We start from the raw sequence: 18,396 nt of genomic DNA, 5'->3' as shown, positions 1-18,396 counted from the left end.
ATTTAAGGGTTTGCCAGTTTTGTTACTGGGTTCTTGAAACAATAGCCTGATTGGGGATGGTTTTTTTTCTCATCACCTGAAAATCTTCTTGTTCTTACATTGCTGGCCCATTCTTCCAAATTGGCTCACTGTTTTGTACTCCTGTCTTATTGTTTTGTTTTTTTTTTGTGGGGGGGTGGCATTCTAGAAATTAACCATTTGTTCTGTAAAATCTACCTTTGGCTTTGGGTCCACCATGTTATCATTGCAAACTTTTCCACTGCAGTCAAATTGGCCCACTGGCACTACAGTCCATAGATTGGAGAGCCCTTTAATTCAGACTCTGGCAGATCTGACTTTGGACCCATCTCTGGAATTTGAAGAAATTATGTAATTAAGGACATAATCATATCCATAATGAATCAACTGATTAATCAGTAGGCATTTATTAAGCGTCTATTATGTGTTAGGCACAGTGTCCAGTACTTGGGGACTACAAAGACCAAAATGAAAGAATCTCTGCCCTCAAGGAACTTATATTCTGGCAGAGACCTATATATGTATATATATGTACATATGTATATGTATATATATATGTATATGTGTATATATGTATGTGTATATACATATATGTATATATACATATGCATATGTTTATGTAAAATAAATTTAAGGTTGTTTTGGAAGGGAGGACACTTGCAAAAGGGAGTGGAGAGGAAAATCAGGAAAATATTTTATATGGGCGTTCCTTGAGCTAACTCTTGAAGGAAACTCAGGATCCCCAGAGGTGGAGGTGAGGAAAGAATGATGGACAGAGATAAGAAATGAAGTGTTTGTTGTGCATGATGTAGCAGGTAGGCCAGTAGGACTGAACTATAGTATGTAGAGGAGAGAACCGTGTAACAAGACTGGAAAGTTAGGAAGGAGACATATTGTGAAGGACTTGAAATGCCAACCAGGAAAGTTTATATTTATTCCTAGAGGTAATGAGGAGCTCTTGTAGTTAACTGGATAGTTTTAGGAAATTAACTTTGCATGAGACTTTCAGAGGGGAGACCAAATAGAAGGTTGTAGAACAGGCAAGAGGTGATGAGGGCCTGAAGTGGGGTGGTGGATATGGGAGCGGAGAGAAGGGGACATATACAAGAGATGGCACAGAGATAGGAATGACAACATTTGGAAACTGGGTGAATAAAAGTTAGGAGTCAAGGATGACATTGAGGCTCCAAACCTGAATGCCTGAAATGATAGGAAACTTGGAAAAGGTGTGAGGTTTGGATGTAGAATCTTGTATTTAGAGTTGGAGGGGACTTTTGAAGCCAACGCCCTTATTTTACACTTGAGATAATCGAGACAGAGAGAGGTTATATGGCTTACCCAGGTCTCATGGCTAGTAAGTGACTGAGGTGGGATTTGAACTCCAGTCTTCCTGATTCCAAGTCCAATGGCCCAACCACCACACCATACTGCTTCTCATTTTGAATCTGAGATACTTATGTGATATTCAGTACTTACACTATCCCCAACAAACTGACCTTTGGAAAACAAGATTCACAGTTTTTTTTTGAAAACTGATTCCAGTGTTTTATAACCTTCATTCAAGTGATGTCTGTTCTGATATTAAACTGTTTCATTATAATTTTCATTTTGATATTATACTATGACAATTGTTACATTCCTTATAAATTAGTTATCATTATACTGCTACAACAGAATAGTTATAATAGGATTATAACATAACAGCTATGTGTTCTAATATAACTATTATGTCTTTAGGTGTTGTTCAGCTTTCATTATATTATATCAAAGGTAAATATTACCTGGCTTTCAACACTGTCCTTGTTCTAGTGAATTCTGCCTATCTAAATGTGTTCCCTTCTAATTTCATCATTCATCTTCTGCTCTGGCAACACCATCTCACCTATAGATGTCCAAAAAAGCTTAGTGCAGTTTAAAACTTTAATACTTTAATTACACGAAGACTTTTAGGACACCCTGTATCTATATCCATATAGTATATGTATATATATACATTTATAAAATAATCATGTCTGAGGCAGCTAGGTGGTGCAGTGGATAGAGCACCAGTGCAGGAGTCAGGAGGACCTGAGTTCAAATCTCACCTCAGACATTTGACACTCACTAACTATGTGACCTTGGGCAAGTCACTTAACCCCAATTGCCTCATCCTGGGTCATCTCCAGTCATCCTGATGAATATCTGGTCCCTAGATTCAGATGGCTGTGGAGGAGAAGTGAGGCTGGTGACCTGCACAGCCCTCCTTCACTCAAAACCAAACGTCCGGTGCAAGTCATGTTGTTTTTTCCTCTGATGGCATGGTCTTTTTCGGCAATGAAGGATGAACACACTCACATAGCCCTCTAACTATGTGAAACATTGGGCATGTATAACAGTAAGCACCCTGACATACACAGGGGACTTGCTATCATAGATTCTTTGATCTGCTTCTCTAAAAAGGTAACTTTTGAGAGGTTGACAATCACTTTAATCAAGTACATGTCACTTAGTTCATGGGAAAAAGTCAGCACCCTAAACTTCAGAGAAAATACAGAGAAATCAAAGATCAATAGACATGGCTTACTCTGTCTGACCATAATCAATACATGCATCACAATTAGACAGACAGGTCCAACTATCTGACCATAGTTACCAGAGAGGCAAGCACCAACATCTGGGTTTTCAAAGCCAAATGGGGCTCCTTAGTGGCTTTCCAGAGTCCTCATCTGGCCAAACAAACACTTCCAGTCAGTAAGTCCCAAAGTAAAACCTCACCCTCAGAGTATTTATACACTTTTCAGAGCCAGAGGGCATGAGCCTCTGGCCCAGTGCCTCTAGAGAAAAAACAAAAGGTACTTGGGACTCTCCTACAAAACAACTCCCCTAATCAAGCTTCCCTCAATGGGTAGGCCCATCAATGGGTAGGGAAGATCTTCTTTAATCACATTCAAATAGAGGCATTATACTTAATAAAATGAAAACAGCAAAAGATCCTACTTTGCTTGGCGTCATACATGTTATTCAACATAGTTAGCATTTATATAGCACTTTGCACAATCTAGGTTGAACCTTACAGCAACCCTAGGTAGGTACTATTATTTATAACCATTTAAAGATGAGGAAATTGAAGCTGGGAAGCCTCAGTTTCTTCATTTGCAAAATGAAAGGATTGGACTCAGTGGCGTCTAAATTCCTTCTTGGTACTATATCTGTGATTCTATGAAATACATATTCTTATCTCTCGTTATTTTCACTGGTTCAAAGGTCACATCTGTTCTTTTAATAAATGCATATTTAATAAATGCATTTAATAAATGGAAAGAATGCTATAAAACAAAATCTAATTGCAAAGAAATGAGTATCTACTTCATATTGACTGGCATGAAGACTTTTCTTCTGGGAGATTTTTGACAATGACACAGAAATGCCTTCAGAAAATTCTTTCTGTTGTTTGTGCAAAATCAATGACTCCTACAGATCATGGCTTCAGTTTTAGTGGAAGTTTTAAAAATCCTGCAACCCTAATTCCTCACCTAAAAACAAGGTAGTAGGACATTTTGATGAGCTCTTAGGTCTCTGTGGCTGGGGTATTAATCAGTCTTTAAAAACATTCTCTGTGATAAGGGGGGAAAATGTCATCTTTGGAGTTTATCCACATGGAGCTATCCAGCAACTATCTAACTAACCTGATAAAAGGCAGACTAACACTTCTCTACCTTAAACAGAAGTGGTCATTGTGAGGGAAACCTTGGAATATTTTAGCCAAGTTCAGATATATGCTTTACTTGTTGCTGCACTCAAAGCAGATGAATACAAAACCAATACTTCCTCTTTCCTTTCTGTTTCACACCCCTGCTTTCTTCATGCCTCATTGTCATGCAAAAGCATGGGTGGCAGGAGGTCTTGAATGCAGGTCAAGGAACTGGGGCCAAAGACATTGAAGTGAGATTTGAAGGATGAAGAACAGTGATTACAACAAAATTTTGAGTCAGGATTAGAAACAATAAGAAACAGAGTCAGAGGATGGATGTGGATAGTGTCAGAGTAAAGAGAGGGTCAGAAATCAGAACAATGCAAAACTAAAGTCCAAACATAGGAATCAAGATCTTAGAGGAGATGAGGGAATTGTGGCTCTTGGACCCTGAGGATTAAATGTAGCTAGCTGTTCTAGGTTGCTAAGAACTGCAAAATTTCACTATGTCCAGAAGAGGGCAGCAGTGGGCTGGATGCACTGTGTAGGGGACTTCCTATACAGTGCTGAGCTCAGCTCACCAGATAATTCATGAATAAAAGTGATGTATTGAAAGACTTATAAAAGATGGGAGTGTGAACACTAAGGAACTGGATAAATATCATGGATGATAACTTAGCTCGGACAAAGATTGGGAGTTAAAAAAACTGGGTATAGTAAATATAGAATTAGCAAAGCTCATTGAGTAATCTTTAGGGTTTTAGATAAATTTTATGGAAATATTTTTTTAAAGTAATTTAATTTCTAAATCTATCCCTCCTCCTACCATCCAGAGAGTCACACTTCACAATAAAAATTATAAATAAAGAGGAGAAAAAGCAGTTTAGTAAACAAACCATCACATAGGGTCCAACAGAATATTCAACATTCCAAGCCCATAGTCTGCCATCTCTACAAAAAAGATGTGTGTGTGTGTGTGTGTGTGTGTGTGTGTGTGTGTGTGTGTGTGTGTGTGTGTGTGTGTGTGTGTGTACGAGGAGGTATTTTCTCATCTTCAATTTGGGGTCAAGGTACAATTCTACAACATTCAGTTTCTGTTGTTTTCCATCTTGTGATGGTTGTGTATATTATTTTCTTGGTTCTGTATATGTCACTTTTCATCAGTTTATATCAGTCTTACCATGCTTCTCTACATACTTCATAGTCATTGTTTCTTATGGTGTAATTATATCCCATTCCATTTATGTGCCCAGTTTGTTTAGCCATTTCCCAGTTGATGGAGATTTGCTATTTCTATGTTTTTACTTTTACAATAAAGGTTGCTAGAAATATTTTGGAGTATAGGGGATCATTTTTTTGAAAAGCCATTGACCTGTTTAGGGTATAGGCATAGCAGTGGGATCTCTGTGTCAAAGGACATGGGCATTTTAGTCACTTTCTTATCATAATTCCAAATTTCTTGACAGAATAGAATGCTTAGATCATTTCAAAGTGTCATATGCTTGTCTTTTCAATATTGTGCATTCTTATCTTTTGTCATCTCTGACAATTTGCTGAGTGTAAAGCAAAAAGTCACAGTTGTTTTGATCTGCATTTGTCTTATTAATCTTTAGGTCTTAAAGAATCAACCACCCATTGTACCTAGGATGTCATAAAGGGGGCAGGGCACAGCAAGTAGGTATACCAGTTATAGATTCTAGTAACAAAAATGACCATAATGTCCAAGGCAGCATTTTACCTTAGCTTGGGAACTTTTACAGGCTTCCCTTTTGGATAGTCCCCAGATGCAGAACCTATAAGGTGGACATGACAGAAAATGGCTGATGAAAGCAGTAATGAGGATGTGGAGACTAGGGCAGCTGTCCGAGGCAGGTCCTGTCACTCGTTGCTTCCTTTTGCCTTTTCCCTTTCCCTTCTTGCCCCTTCTTAACTTCCTCCTACCTCTTTTAAGTCTAAGGCTCTTACACAAGCACTGGCTTGCCACTGCAACACATTTGGAAAGGGATATTTGCTGTACCAAGCTGCACAGAGGTAAAAGGACGTGGCAGTGGGATGTCTGTGTATGTTAACCTAATACCTGTCACCTGCCACCTGATTTAGTGGGATCTCTGGCTGTGGAATGCTACTATTGTCAAAATAGTTAAAGAAAACTTTCTGGTGCACTGTGTCCCACGAAACACTTGAAATTGTTGCATGGAATCAGTCATCACTTTTGTATAGCCCAGATGGATGAGCAGTCAGACAGAATAAGAAAAATCTACTGCAGACTGGAGTTGGTATGTTTCATTAATCCATACTATTTATTGATTCTGATTTTAGGAATGGCTACTGACTTTTGCTTCTCTTAAACCATAGATAATAGAATTTAAAGCTGAAAGGACCTTAGAGATCATTGCAGCCAACACCTTTATTTTCCAAACTCAGTAGACTTAATAAATCACATTCTTTCCACCTCAGCAGAGTCTTCATTAATTTCTCATTTTTAAAGTACACTGGTACACTGCTGATGGAGCTCTAAAGTAGTCTAACCATTTTAGATTTCAATTTGAAATTATTCAAGAATAGTAACTAAACTATTCATGCTTTTTGTCCAATGATCCCCCCTTGGGGCACACAACCCAAGGAAGTCAAAGAAAGAAGCAGAGGTCCAATAAATACCCAAATTCATAGCAGAGCTCAGCATAAAGTGGTTGTCCGTCTTTTGGAGAATGACTGGAAAAACTATGGTGCATGAAAATAACGGATTATTACTTTATTATTGTGCAGTGAGAAATGAAGCCTAGGAGAAATTCAGAGTAACAGGGAAGTTTTGTATGAATTGATGCAAGGAGATGCACGCAGAACCAAGAGAAGAATGTATAGAGACTATAACCATGTAAATATAAAGATTATTTAAAGGAAGTCAAACTTAATAGAAATGAAAAACTAACAAATCTTCCAAAGAATAGATAATATAACTTATCTTCTTGATCATGGCAGAGAAATGAAGGACCATCAGGACACAATATTTTATACTTTGTCTAATACAACCATGGCACCCTCTTTCTTGATCTTTTTCTCTATGGCTCACTCATCTCAATCTGCATTTGCAAGTGGAAGTTTGGGAAGAGTTCTTAAATGGGAGTGTTATATTGATATTATCTTAGGGTACTAGCAGTAATCCTGTTGGAGGGGCATTCACTTCTATTATACTGTACAGTGTAGTTTCTGAGCCCCTCCTGGAGTGCCATTCATTTAACAAATCAGTTAAGATGAAATCTATTAAATCAGAAACGTGTACTAAATATAAGCCAAAACAAGAACGATAATAGCATTCTATTCCATCTCTAACCTGGGGACACACTCTCACCAGTACACACAGCGTGGCATCTATTGGGGGAAAGTGAGCACAAACTAACAGAGCTACATAGAGTGGCACACTCAAAGGAGCACATATGCAGCTTGGAACTCTGGACCATGGACCTTGATGTCCTTTGTCTCTTTCTCCAATATTCTGAACATCAATTTGCTGATGAATAGGGTTGCTTATCCATTGGCTACTCTGCTTGAATTCTTCTTCTTCCGGGCTGCTGAAGTAGTCTTATATTTCTTCGGTGAAAGCAGAAACCCTAAACCAGGGATCTGTGGGGCTTCTCCATGTTGGCTCCCTTGGCTTGGCTCTCAGAGGATTCCATTTCACTGACAAAATATTTCCTTCATCTAGCTAGCTCTTCTAAGCAGCAGATGCAAAGCCTAGCTTCCTCCAGTCAACTCTTTCAAGCAGGAAATGGTAATGCTAGCTTGAAGTCTTTCCCCAGACTTCACAAGAAGTCTCTACTTCCTGCCAAGTTCATAACTGGTTTCCTCAGCACTAAACCATCCCTTTGGTTGTGTAAAAGTTCAACAATAGCATTCCTCCTCTACACTCCTCATAAATGGAAATTCTGTCCTGTAGATAGACTATTGATTCTTCCTGTTTTTAAAGCAGTGAATCTTTAGTCTCAATGTCAAACCCTGCCCCAAAATACTTCTCATGAACTGTATGAGAACCATGAGAGCTCACATGTTCACAGTTTACCATAGAGGAAATATTTGCATAACACTTAACTCAGCACATGTCAGTTTACTTTGTGGCATTTTTATAATTGTAGGAGATAAGAACTCCTGCCAGTTAAGATTTGGATTGGACATTTCTTCCAGGGATTTTAATTGGTTTAGCAAAATTAGAAATACAGTTCACTTATCAGTGCTTCTCAGCTACCTTCAGGAGTAATTTTTAGAGGTGGTTATCTGCCTTGGAGTGTTTAGCCATCCAGAAGAAAGCTAAATAGTCCAAGTTCAATTAGGTTAATCTTTTAAACAAACAAAACAGAGTCCACAGGTATCAGGCAATCTATTTATTGGACAAGGACATTCACTCCCATCATAAGGAAAATGAATTTTGATTTCCTGGCTCAAGAACTTGTGTCAGGTAGGAGACACATTCTAATAACACAACGAAGGCAGATGCAGGCCCTAATGGTGGGAATTTGTCATCTATGCCTCAGTGCTGAAAAAAGAAGTTGATTGGATTAGTGGCTTGTTGGTATTATCTGGGGAATTAGCCACTTCTAAGTATCCAAGTCTAATGATGTTCAGTTCCCCTGCTTAAAAATCTTGTTTGGCTCTGTAACTTCAATAGGATATAATACAAACCCTTTGTATTTTAGGCATTTAAAACCCTTGACAGGTAGCCTACCTTTTCAGGCTTACTTCACAAGAACTCCCCCATCATGTACTCTCCATTCCAGTCAAACTGGCCCTTTTGCTGCTCTCCCTTTCTTGCCTTTGCCCAGACTGTTGTACAAGTCAAGAATACTCTTCTCCCTTATGTCCTTCCCTCACTTTCTAGTTACTTTTAAAGTTTAGCTCAGCTGTTGTCTCCTATACAAGGCCTTTTCTAATTTCTTCCAGTTTTGGGCTTCTTCTGCCAATTACTTTGATTTACTCAATAATAATAGCTAACAATTTATGTAGCACTTAGTATATGCCAGGAACAGTGCTAAGCACTTTATAATTATTATCTCATTTGGTACTCACAGTATTCCTGGGAGGTAGATGCTATTATTATCCCTATTTTACAAATAAGGAAACTGAGGCAGACAGAGATGGGTCATATAGCTAGGAAGTATCTGAGGTCAGATTTGACCTCAGATCTTCATATCTCCAGGCCTAAAGCTCTGCTTGAGGCACCACCTAGCTGCCTCTGCTTGTATGTGCTTTATATTTACTTATCTTTGTGTGTGTGCGTGTGTGTGTGTGTGTGTGTGTATATATATATATATATATATATGTATATATATAGAATCTCCTAGGTAGAAGGCGAACACCTTGAGGTCAGGGTCTGTTTGATTTTTGTCTTTGAGTCCCTGCATGTAGCATAGTGCTTACCTTAAACAATGCTTGTTGAATTTAATTGAATGGTAACTTAAAAGAAAGTAATAAGATCCGTCTTTTTGTTGGGCTGAAAATTCAAATGGTATAGAAAAAATTCTGAGTCAGTTTCAGCTAGATCTTGTCTACAGGGCCGCAGGGAATATTGTTGTCTAGAGTGAGTGCGTTCAGTCAGTATGCTACTGGATTCTGAAGTGACTTGAGTTTTGGGGATAAATTCACTACTGCTCTAGGTAGAGGAAGGATAATAGCTTCTTTTTTTTTTTTTTTTTTTTTTTGCAGTTTAGTCTTTTTTTTTCCCACAATATGGGTAGGATATAATTCTAGCTGTTGACAACTGAGTGGGGATTAGGGTAAGAGAGACAGGGACCACCACTGTGATTTTGTAAAGGGTCACATGTGATCTGTCTGTTCTCTCCAATTAAGTTGATGTCAAAGGATTTCGTCAGAGATGAGGAGGTTTCAATGTGGTAATAAGGTTTTAAAATAACATAAATTGTGGTCCTACCCAGAGATCTCTTTATGAAGTGTGAAGCCCTTTCTGTGACAGAATTAAAAGGAGAAACTTTTTTGGACTAGCAAAAGCTCAAGTTTGTAAGACTTTAAGGAGGCAAACCCTAGCTGAATTTGGATGTTTTGGAGGAAATGCAGTGAGGAGCTGCCTGTGGAAGGCATCCTTGGCAAGAGTGGGGAGGATGGAATTTTTTCTCCCCTTTCTCTTCCCTTCCCAATCTTTTATGAACTGTAAGCCATTTTTTCTACGAAGTTAAAGGGAGCTATCTCGCCAAGAGGAAAACATGGAAGAACTTTTGCAGAACTTTAGGTAGCTCAGTACTGGCTGAGTTTTGAGGGAAGACTACAGTGGTGAAAGAATGGAAGAAGGAATTTCTCCTCTCTCCTCCCATATGGATATAAAAAGGAGCCCCTCAGTCCACAGGAGACCCTGTGGAAGGGAGCAGATGCACTCCAGAGAGATGCTAATGCAGAGAGCCAGTCACCCAAAGAAGCAGTTCAAGTAGCAGTATAGTTGTCAGCAAAGAAGCTGCTTCCTTCCTAAAATGACCATTTCCTTGTTTCATGTCTGCCTGGAGTGAGAGCCTCAGCTCCATTCTGTATATGGTGTCTCCTGCTGGGTGAGCAGCTCCCTTTTATAGTGAAATAGTCAGCATTTCCTTTTACAAGGAAGTACCTTATATATACAAGGAAGTACCAGATACTGTATTTAACCTGAGTCTTATTGCCGTTTTATGTTGTGTTCATTTAGAGTAGTAGACTTATGTGTGTATATTCCTTCAGATCTATTTTCTTTATTCTATACTACTAAGTTTTCCCATATTTCTTTGATTTTCCTCACACTTATAATTCCTTATATTGCAATGATATTCTTTTGGACTCATATAGCATAATTTACTCTGCTATTCCTTGATCGTTGGGTATAGAGTGTGTATCCAACTTTTTGCTATGGCTAATAATGCTGTTATAAATATTTGTATGCAGATAGGTCCCCTTTCCCTTTCCATAACCTCTTTTGGGCACCAACTTAATAGTGAGATTGTTGAATCAAAGTATCATGAATAATTTTGTAACTTTTATTACATATAGCCTTCCCAAAAGGTCAGAATAATTCATAGCTCCACTAGCAGAGAATTGTAATGCCTATATTTCCATAACCCTGTCAGCATGAACAATTTTCACCTTTAACATTTTTTGCCAATTTAATGGGCACGAGGAGATACTTCGGAATATTTTAATTTGCATTTCTCTTATGAGCAACTTTGAACACTTTCCCCAGATGGCTGTTGATAATGTTTCTTCATTTGAAACTGTCTCTTTATGTCCCTTGGCCATGTATTCATTGCGGAATTGCTATTAATCTTACATATTTTTGTCAGTTCCATATAAATTTTGGATGTCAGACTTCTATCAGATGTCTAATATGAATTTCTCTCCCCCGATCTATATCTTTTCTTCTTATTCTAGCAGTTACTTCTCATTGGAACAAGGCTTTTATTTCTATATGATCAATATGATTTATTTTGTCTTTTATGATTTTCTCTATATTATGGTTGGTTTAGACTTTTTCCCCTTGAAAAGTTGTGAAAAATAGTCTTTCTCCTCTAACTTTTCTATGACATTGCTTTTCATATTTACATTATTTACCTATGTAATTCTTGCTTATCATCAAATAACATTCTGGTTTTTCTAGTAGGTTTTTTTAAAAAAAATTATTCCTAACCTAGAAGTTTGAATTCTTTATGTTAAAGAACACAAGACTGCGATGTGCATTAATTCTAAATTTTTATTTTCTAATCTTTCCAGTGAACTATTTTCCTATTTTTTAATCTATTACAGATAGCTTTGATAATGAGTACTTTATGGTAGAATTTGAGATTTTTCTTCCTTACTTTTTTCTTTTATTACCTTGATATTTTTAACTTTTTTTTGTCCTTCCAGGTGGATTTTGTTATTATTTGCTGTTCAATTTTGGCATTTTTCTCACCTGCATAGTGTTAAATCTACATATTCACTTGGGTAGGATAGCAACATTTATTATACTAACATTACTTACCCATGAACAATGAATATTTGTGTAATTGTTTAGATCTTCCTTTATTTCCATGAAATATTTTATATGTTTACTTATATAAAATCATTTCAGTGTCTTGGTGGGTGGACTCCTAGACATATGACAGTGCTTGTCATTTTAAGAGCCTTTTCACTTTCTATACATTTTTTTCCTTGTGTGCATTATGTAGAATATTATTTATTTTGTGGGTCAAATTTGAATCCTACTACTTTGGCAGTGTTATATAGTACGTCAATTACATTTTAAAATAATTCTAAATTTTCTAAGACTTGAAAATCAGAAGATTTAAGTTCAAATTGTGCCTTTGTCACTCTGGGTAAATCCCTCCCTCCCCCTTTTCCTGGGCCTCAATTTCCTCATCTGTAAAATAAGGGAATTGGGTTATATGTCCCCTGAGATTCCTCCACCTTATGATTCTAAGATCCTCTGATCCCAAACAATTATATTATCCGGTTCATCTTCTCTCTTAATAAAACTCCATGAACAGAAACTCGTTACCTACTAAGGCAGCCCATTCTACCCTGGGATAGCTCTAAATGTTAGAAAGTCTTTCCTCATATTCAGCTGAAATCTGCTTCTGGGATCCTTTCATCAATTGCTCCTAGTTATGCCCTCTGTAACCAAATAGAATAAGTCTAATTCCTTTTCCATATGATAGGTCTTCAGATTCTAGAAGTTAGCTATCACATTCCTCCTGTTCATTAGCTTAAACATCTCCAAGTTCTTCAATTTATCCTCCTAAAGCCTTCTCCCACTCTTCCTACCTTTGTCCTTGTCCTCTCATCATGTTCTGGACCAGGCATTCTAAAACAGACATATGTGAAATTTTGTTAAAAATAGTTTCGTAATTGTATCTCAATGTACTTTGTTTTTTAATCCTATGTGCTTTATTTTATACATTTAAAAGTATTATTCTTAGAAACCTATTATTTGTCAGGTTACACAGAAAGTCTAAGAATTCCACATCTAAGTTGTTTATGTCCTTCTTAAGATGTAGTACCCAGAACTGCACTCACCATTCCAGATATAGTTTGACTAGGGCAATGTATGGTGGAACAATTACATGCTCCAAGACATTATGTAGTCTATAATAACACTAGCTTTTCTGGTTACCTTGACAAACTTCTGGCTCATGTGGAGCCTTCTATGCTATCTGGAGGCTGATTGAGGGCATACAGGGTAGAATGTATGACCTGAAATGAAAAAAAAAAACAACTAACTTCAAATCCAGACTAGGACACTTAGGAGCTGTGTGACTCCAGGTAAGGCATCTGATCTCTGCCTCCCTCAGTGTCCTCATCCTTTAAATTGGAGATATTCATAGTCCTGTTTCTCAAGTTTGTTTTGAAGATGAAATGAAATAATATTCACAAAGTGCTTTGTAAACCTTTAAGTTTACAATATAAATATACAATATAAATGCTAGCTGTTATTATTGTGAATATTCAGATGCTTTTCACAGGAACTGTTTTTCTGGTTAGACCTAATCTATCATGCAATTGTGAAGTTAATTTTTGGAATCCAGATGTAGAACTTAGCACTTATTCTCTATTAAATTTTGTTTTCTTAGGTTTAGCCCAAAGTTCTAGCCTATCCTTTAGAATCCTGATACAGTCATACAGTGTATTAGCTATCCCTCCAAGCTTTGTGTCATATGCAGATTTGATAAGCATGCCATCTATTCCCAAATCATGAAAAAAAAGTGAACAGTTCAAGACCAAGGCCAATAGACACCTGGAGGCCCCTTTCTTAAGAGCTTTCAAGGTGATTACAATTCAATAATGACTATTCTTTGGGTCCAACGAATTCCAAATTCACCTAACTCAGTTATCTAACTCATATCTGTCTACCATATTCAAGATCATAGCATGAGAAAGTTTGTCACGTGTGTTGCTGAAATCTGGGTCTGCTTAATTTCATCATTCACCTGATCTACGAGTGAGAAGGTGGGGTACAGAATCAGAATCAGGGATTGACAAAAGTGAGGTGACTTATTTTTCATTTTCTTTACTACTCTCTTGGCCACTGCTCGCCTCTTGTACACACACACACACACACACACACACACACACACACACACACACACACAAGCATGCACACACATACAGGAAGAGTCTGAGACAAATAGTCACCATAAAAATGCAAGGGTGAAGAAAGAAATACTTTTTTGTCCAACGATGGGACCCCACATCGATGTGTCTTATTTTTTATCTCTGCTTCTCTAGTACCATTATAGAGTGCTTGGCATATAGAAGAATATATCTTTGTTCATTGAGTGAATGAATGAAAAGGAGATGAAAAGAAATTTGCATGATAACTTTATTATCTATTTAAAAAGAATAACAAGTTGTACATAATAAATTTGCAGTTTCATGTGCAATCATCTTTTTTATTATACTGTGGTAACAGTATAAATGCTTGTTTTTTTTCCCTTAAACTAAAAATCAAATAAATTAAGATTAAACAAACAAACAAATAAATAAGAAAGCTCTTCCTTGGGTGGGGGAAGAGGAGATGAAAGAGAAGGAAAAATGGATTATTAAAGAAACCTTGTTTTCCTTTCCTGTCTAATTTTTGGAATTTGAGGCCAGACCCTGGGAAATGAAAGTCAGTGCAATATGGGCAGATGGCTCAGTACATAGTAACATTACATTCTAGGGGAGCTTCAGTCTGATGGTGGGCTGGGGCTAACAATCATCATACAAAAAGGAAAAATGAGCTTCACCAGAGCTAATCTTGCCCCACTGGAGAATTCATAAATGAACTTTACAATTACAACTGGGAGAGAGGGACCCTATAAAGACCATGTTTATATATGTGTATGTATATTTGGCAAAGTCTGAAAGGCACAGAATGTCTCTAGTTTGAATCAGCCCATTTAAAAATTGTGCTTATGGAAACTCAGGGATAATGGAACAACACTTGATCTATATTTGAAGGGAACTGAAATCTTTTCAAATCTTCATACAAGACTTGAGTTCATGAATAGGCCCTTAACAAGTGACTAATTCCTTTCCTAGCCATTAATTCTAAACCACTGATTGCAGAATGACTTGTTCTCAACTCCAAGAAATCCATGCTAAGGTACATATTGTACCTATTTCTGATGTGGCTAGGAATGAGGGAGTGACCAGAATGAAAAACTTTGGCTTCATATTGAACTCCAAAAATGAATCATTTGTTTTGAAAGTTGTTTTTTCTGCCTTCATACACACCAGAGAGAAATAAAGCCTCTCTGAATCATGGCATTTGTTTGTGACAGCAGGAATAAAATGGTTTTGAGAGGAAAAAAACAAACCCTTAAACTTAAGACTGACACTATTGAGGAAACCCAAAGGGAAATTGAGTCAGTTATTTGCTACATATTGATGGCTAGTTGGATCTAGTCTTAGGCAGCCTCAGTTATTTTTCCTCTGCATGATTGCCTTGGGAATTAATAATCTTATTCTAGGCACTTATGAATGGATTAATGAAATGATAAGGTACCTCTTCTGTCCCCAAGTTTGGTCAAGGTGGGTGAACTGATTCTTCCACAATATCCCTATACGTTGATTCCATACCTACAAAACACCTATACTTCCTCGTTGAGGTCTGTGTAGTAATAGTAGTAGCTCATAATAGCAATAATGTATCCTGCCAATAAAGCAGTAAGATTAAAATAGAAATTAAAGAGAAGAGGAGCCCAATTCTTGATAAACTATCCTAGGATACATTGTTTCAAGGGCAAGAAGTCAGAAGGATGACTATGAATTAGCTGTACAGGAGAAGGTGAGGGGTGGAGGGGAGGAAATTGGGCTAGGGGTCCTTTGATCATGGCTATAGATTCATATTTTTGAAATGTCAAAATTATCTCCTCCCCCCTTTAAAAATAGTTGTGTTATTATTTTGCTAAACATTTTCTTATTCATATTTCTATGTAGACCACATACTTTTTTTTTTTTTTTAAAGAATAGCGTAGGTTTTTCCATTACATTAACATGTCATGTAGTAGAGTTGTTCCAGTATTATTGAGCACGTGGGTTGCTTCCAATATTTTGTTTCTGTAAATTATACTTCTTCAATGAACATCTTTGGTCAATAAACATTTTCTCTTTTTAGGGGATGATTTCCTTATTTTATGTTCTCTAAAACGAACATGATGGGTTGAATATTAAAAATAGATTTTTACTTTGTGTCCCATATTAATTTATTGTTTTATAGAAACATTGAACCAATTTGCAGAGCTACTATCAGCATGCTTTCTTTATTCACAGTCCCTACAATATTACTGAGCTTTTCAGTTTAAATTCTTACTGTATGGTGTAATGGAAAGATGACTGTCCAGTTACAAAAACAGTATCCTCTGGTTATTAGCTGTGTGACCAAAAGCTGGCCACTTAGCCATCTACATCTCACAAGGCCATTGTGAGCAAAGTACCCAGCAAACCCCACTAAATTACCTAAAGAAGTGTTATTGAGAGTATTATCCTCTTATTATAGATCTAATAGTATTTAGCAAAGCAAGATTTTGGCCTTAAATATCAGGAATGAATAGATATCCAAATATGCAGCACTTCTAAGATGGTATAAAAAGGGGATTGGCACATAGAGATGGAGAACAAAACAAAAAACTTCTTCCATGTTCAAAGAAGCATCATTCAAGGCTTGAGTTCTTCAAAATATTTTTTTTTCTGGGGTGAAAAGTAGTACAGAAATCACCTCTGAAAAGAAAGTACAATCGATACTTTCCTTTATTCTGGGGCACCAAAAAGCCAATGTCTCAAAGATAGGACAGTTGTGATGTCTTGGTTTCTGAAGCATCACCTTTCATAAGTTCTCAAACTGCCTTTCATTTATATTTCATTCAACAATTTAAAAAACCCAATATTTGCAATATTTTTTCTACCTTTTTTTTTTTTGATTTCTAGAGTGGCAAGAAGATTCAGAAACTCTTGTCAACAGTGAAAATGAAAGTTAACAGGGATATGTAATTTGCTTTGCAGCAAACACATCTGTTTTTTAAAGCAAGGGATACTTGTAGAGCTTGCAAAGTGTATATGGTTGAGAAACCAACTGACTCATTCTCCTCTTACTGGCTATCATCACATTATTGAATATGGCTGTGGACAATGAGGTAAAATCAGCAGCGATGAACATCTTGTACATAGAAGTGATTCAATGCCATCTGGACTTGATGATTTGTTAGGCAATTATTTGAGTTGCTGAAGTACAAAATTGCCAGAGTATTGAAGTTGAGAAGCATTTTGTGTTTGTTTTTTTAGGCAAAAAAGGGACTAATGAAGAAATGAAAGGCAAATTTGAAACTCTAAGCAATGACCATAGAATAAGCAGTTTATTCAAAATGAAATGCTCCTCCTCAGAAACAAACATTTCACTCCTTTACTTCTATACAGTACCACCTCACAAATCCATTTTCTGCAACTAATTTAAAATGCACTTTACACCAATAATTAAAAAACCCAATTAATCTAGCATGATCTCACAGTAACCCCCAATAAATGGCTTCTACAGTCAAATTTTAAACATTCCACTTTCTTGCACAGGTGATTTCAAAACATTAGGTGCTTCTGAATTTATACTCCCTCCCTCCTTTTTTCTCTCTCAGTACCCAATGCTATAAAGATTTTGTGTGTGTCTGGAGGATAGTTTTATAATTATGTCAAATAAAGCAAACTAGAAAGAATAAATAGAATCATGACAGTACAACAGCATTTTCCAACATCTGCCTGGTACTAGACTTCCATAAACAAATAAATAACAATGATAGTAACAAATTTTATTAGTATTTCCCCCTCCCAGTTCTGCTCCTGAATTCCTGGACATCAAAATCATGACTTAGCTGCTGTCCCATCCTGGAACTTCCCTTAATCCCTGGAGCCTCTTTACCTGGGAATATCCAACTACTCTGTGTATACTGTGTATTATTTTTTAATACACAATGACTTTATTTCTACCCCTTTACATACTCAACTATAATCTATAATGCACAAGAATTCTCAGTGACAGAATAAGTGTAAAAATGGTACTTCAAGATAATATGATTTTGGATAACGTATGTAAGTCAACAGTTTGGCAGGATTTTGTTAAATCCCTAATATATACCCTGAACAAACTTTTGAATTAAAAAATAACACATAGTTTTATTTCACATGTTATACCTTAACTTTTTAAAAATATCATGCTCAAATTCATCTGGAAGAACAAAAGGGCAAGAACATCTACAGAATCCAGGAAAAAAATGTGAAGGAAGGTGGTCTAGCCTTATCAGATCTCAGACAGTATTATAAAGCAGTAATTATCAAAACAGTCTGATACTGGCTAAGAAACAGAGTGGTAGATCAGTGGAATAGATTAGGTACACAATAGCAAATGACCACAGTAATCTAATATATTATAAACCCAAAGATTCAAGCTTTTGGAACAAAAAACTCATTATTTGATAAAACTCCTGGAAAAACTGAGTAACAGCATAGCAGAAATTAGATATAAGACCAACATCTCACACTGTATACCACAATAAGGTCAAAATGGTTACATGACATGCATAAAGGGTGATAGTTTAAACAAATTAGGAGAATATGGAATGGTTTACTTGTCAGATCTATGGATAAGGGAAGAATTTAGGACCAAACAAAATATGAAGAGCATTACAAAATGTAAATGAGGTTATTTTGATAATACAAAATTAAAAAGTTTTTACACAAAACCA

Source organism: Notamacropus eugenii, chromosome 4, assembly GCF_028372415.1.
Source record: "Notamacropus eugenii isolate mMacEug1 chromosome 4, mMacEug1.pri_v2, whole genome shotgun sequence".
NCBI classification, from domain to species: Eukaryota; Metazoa; Chordata; class Mammalia; order Diprotodontia; family Macropodidae; genus Notamacropus; species Notamacropus eugenii.
The sequence above is the reverse complement of the archived record's forward strand: the minus strand, read 5'-3'. Positions refer to the sequence as shown.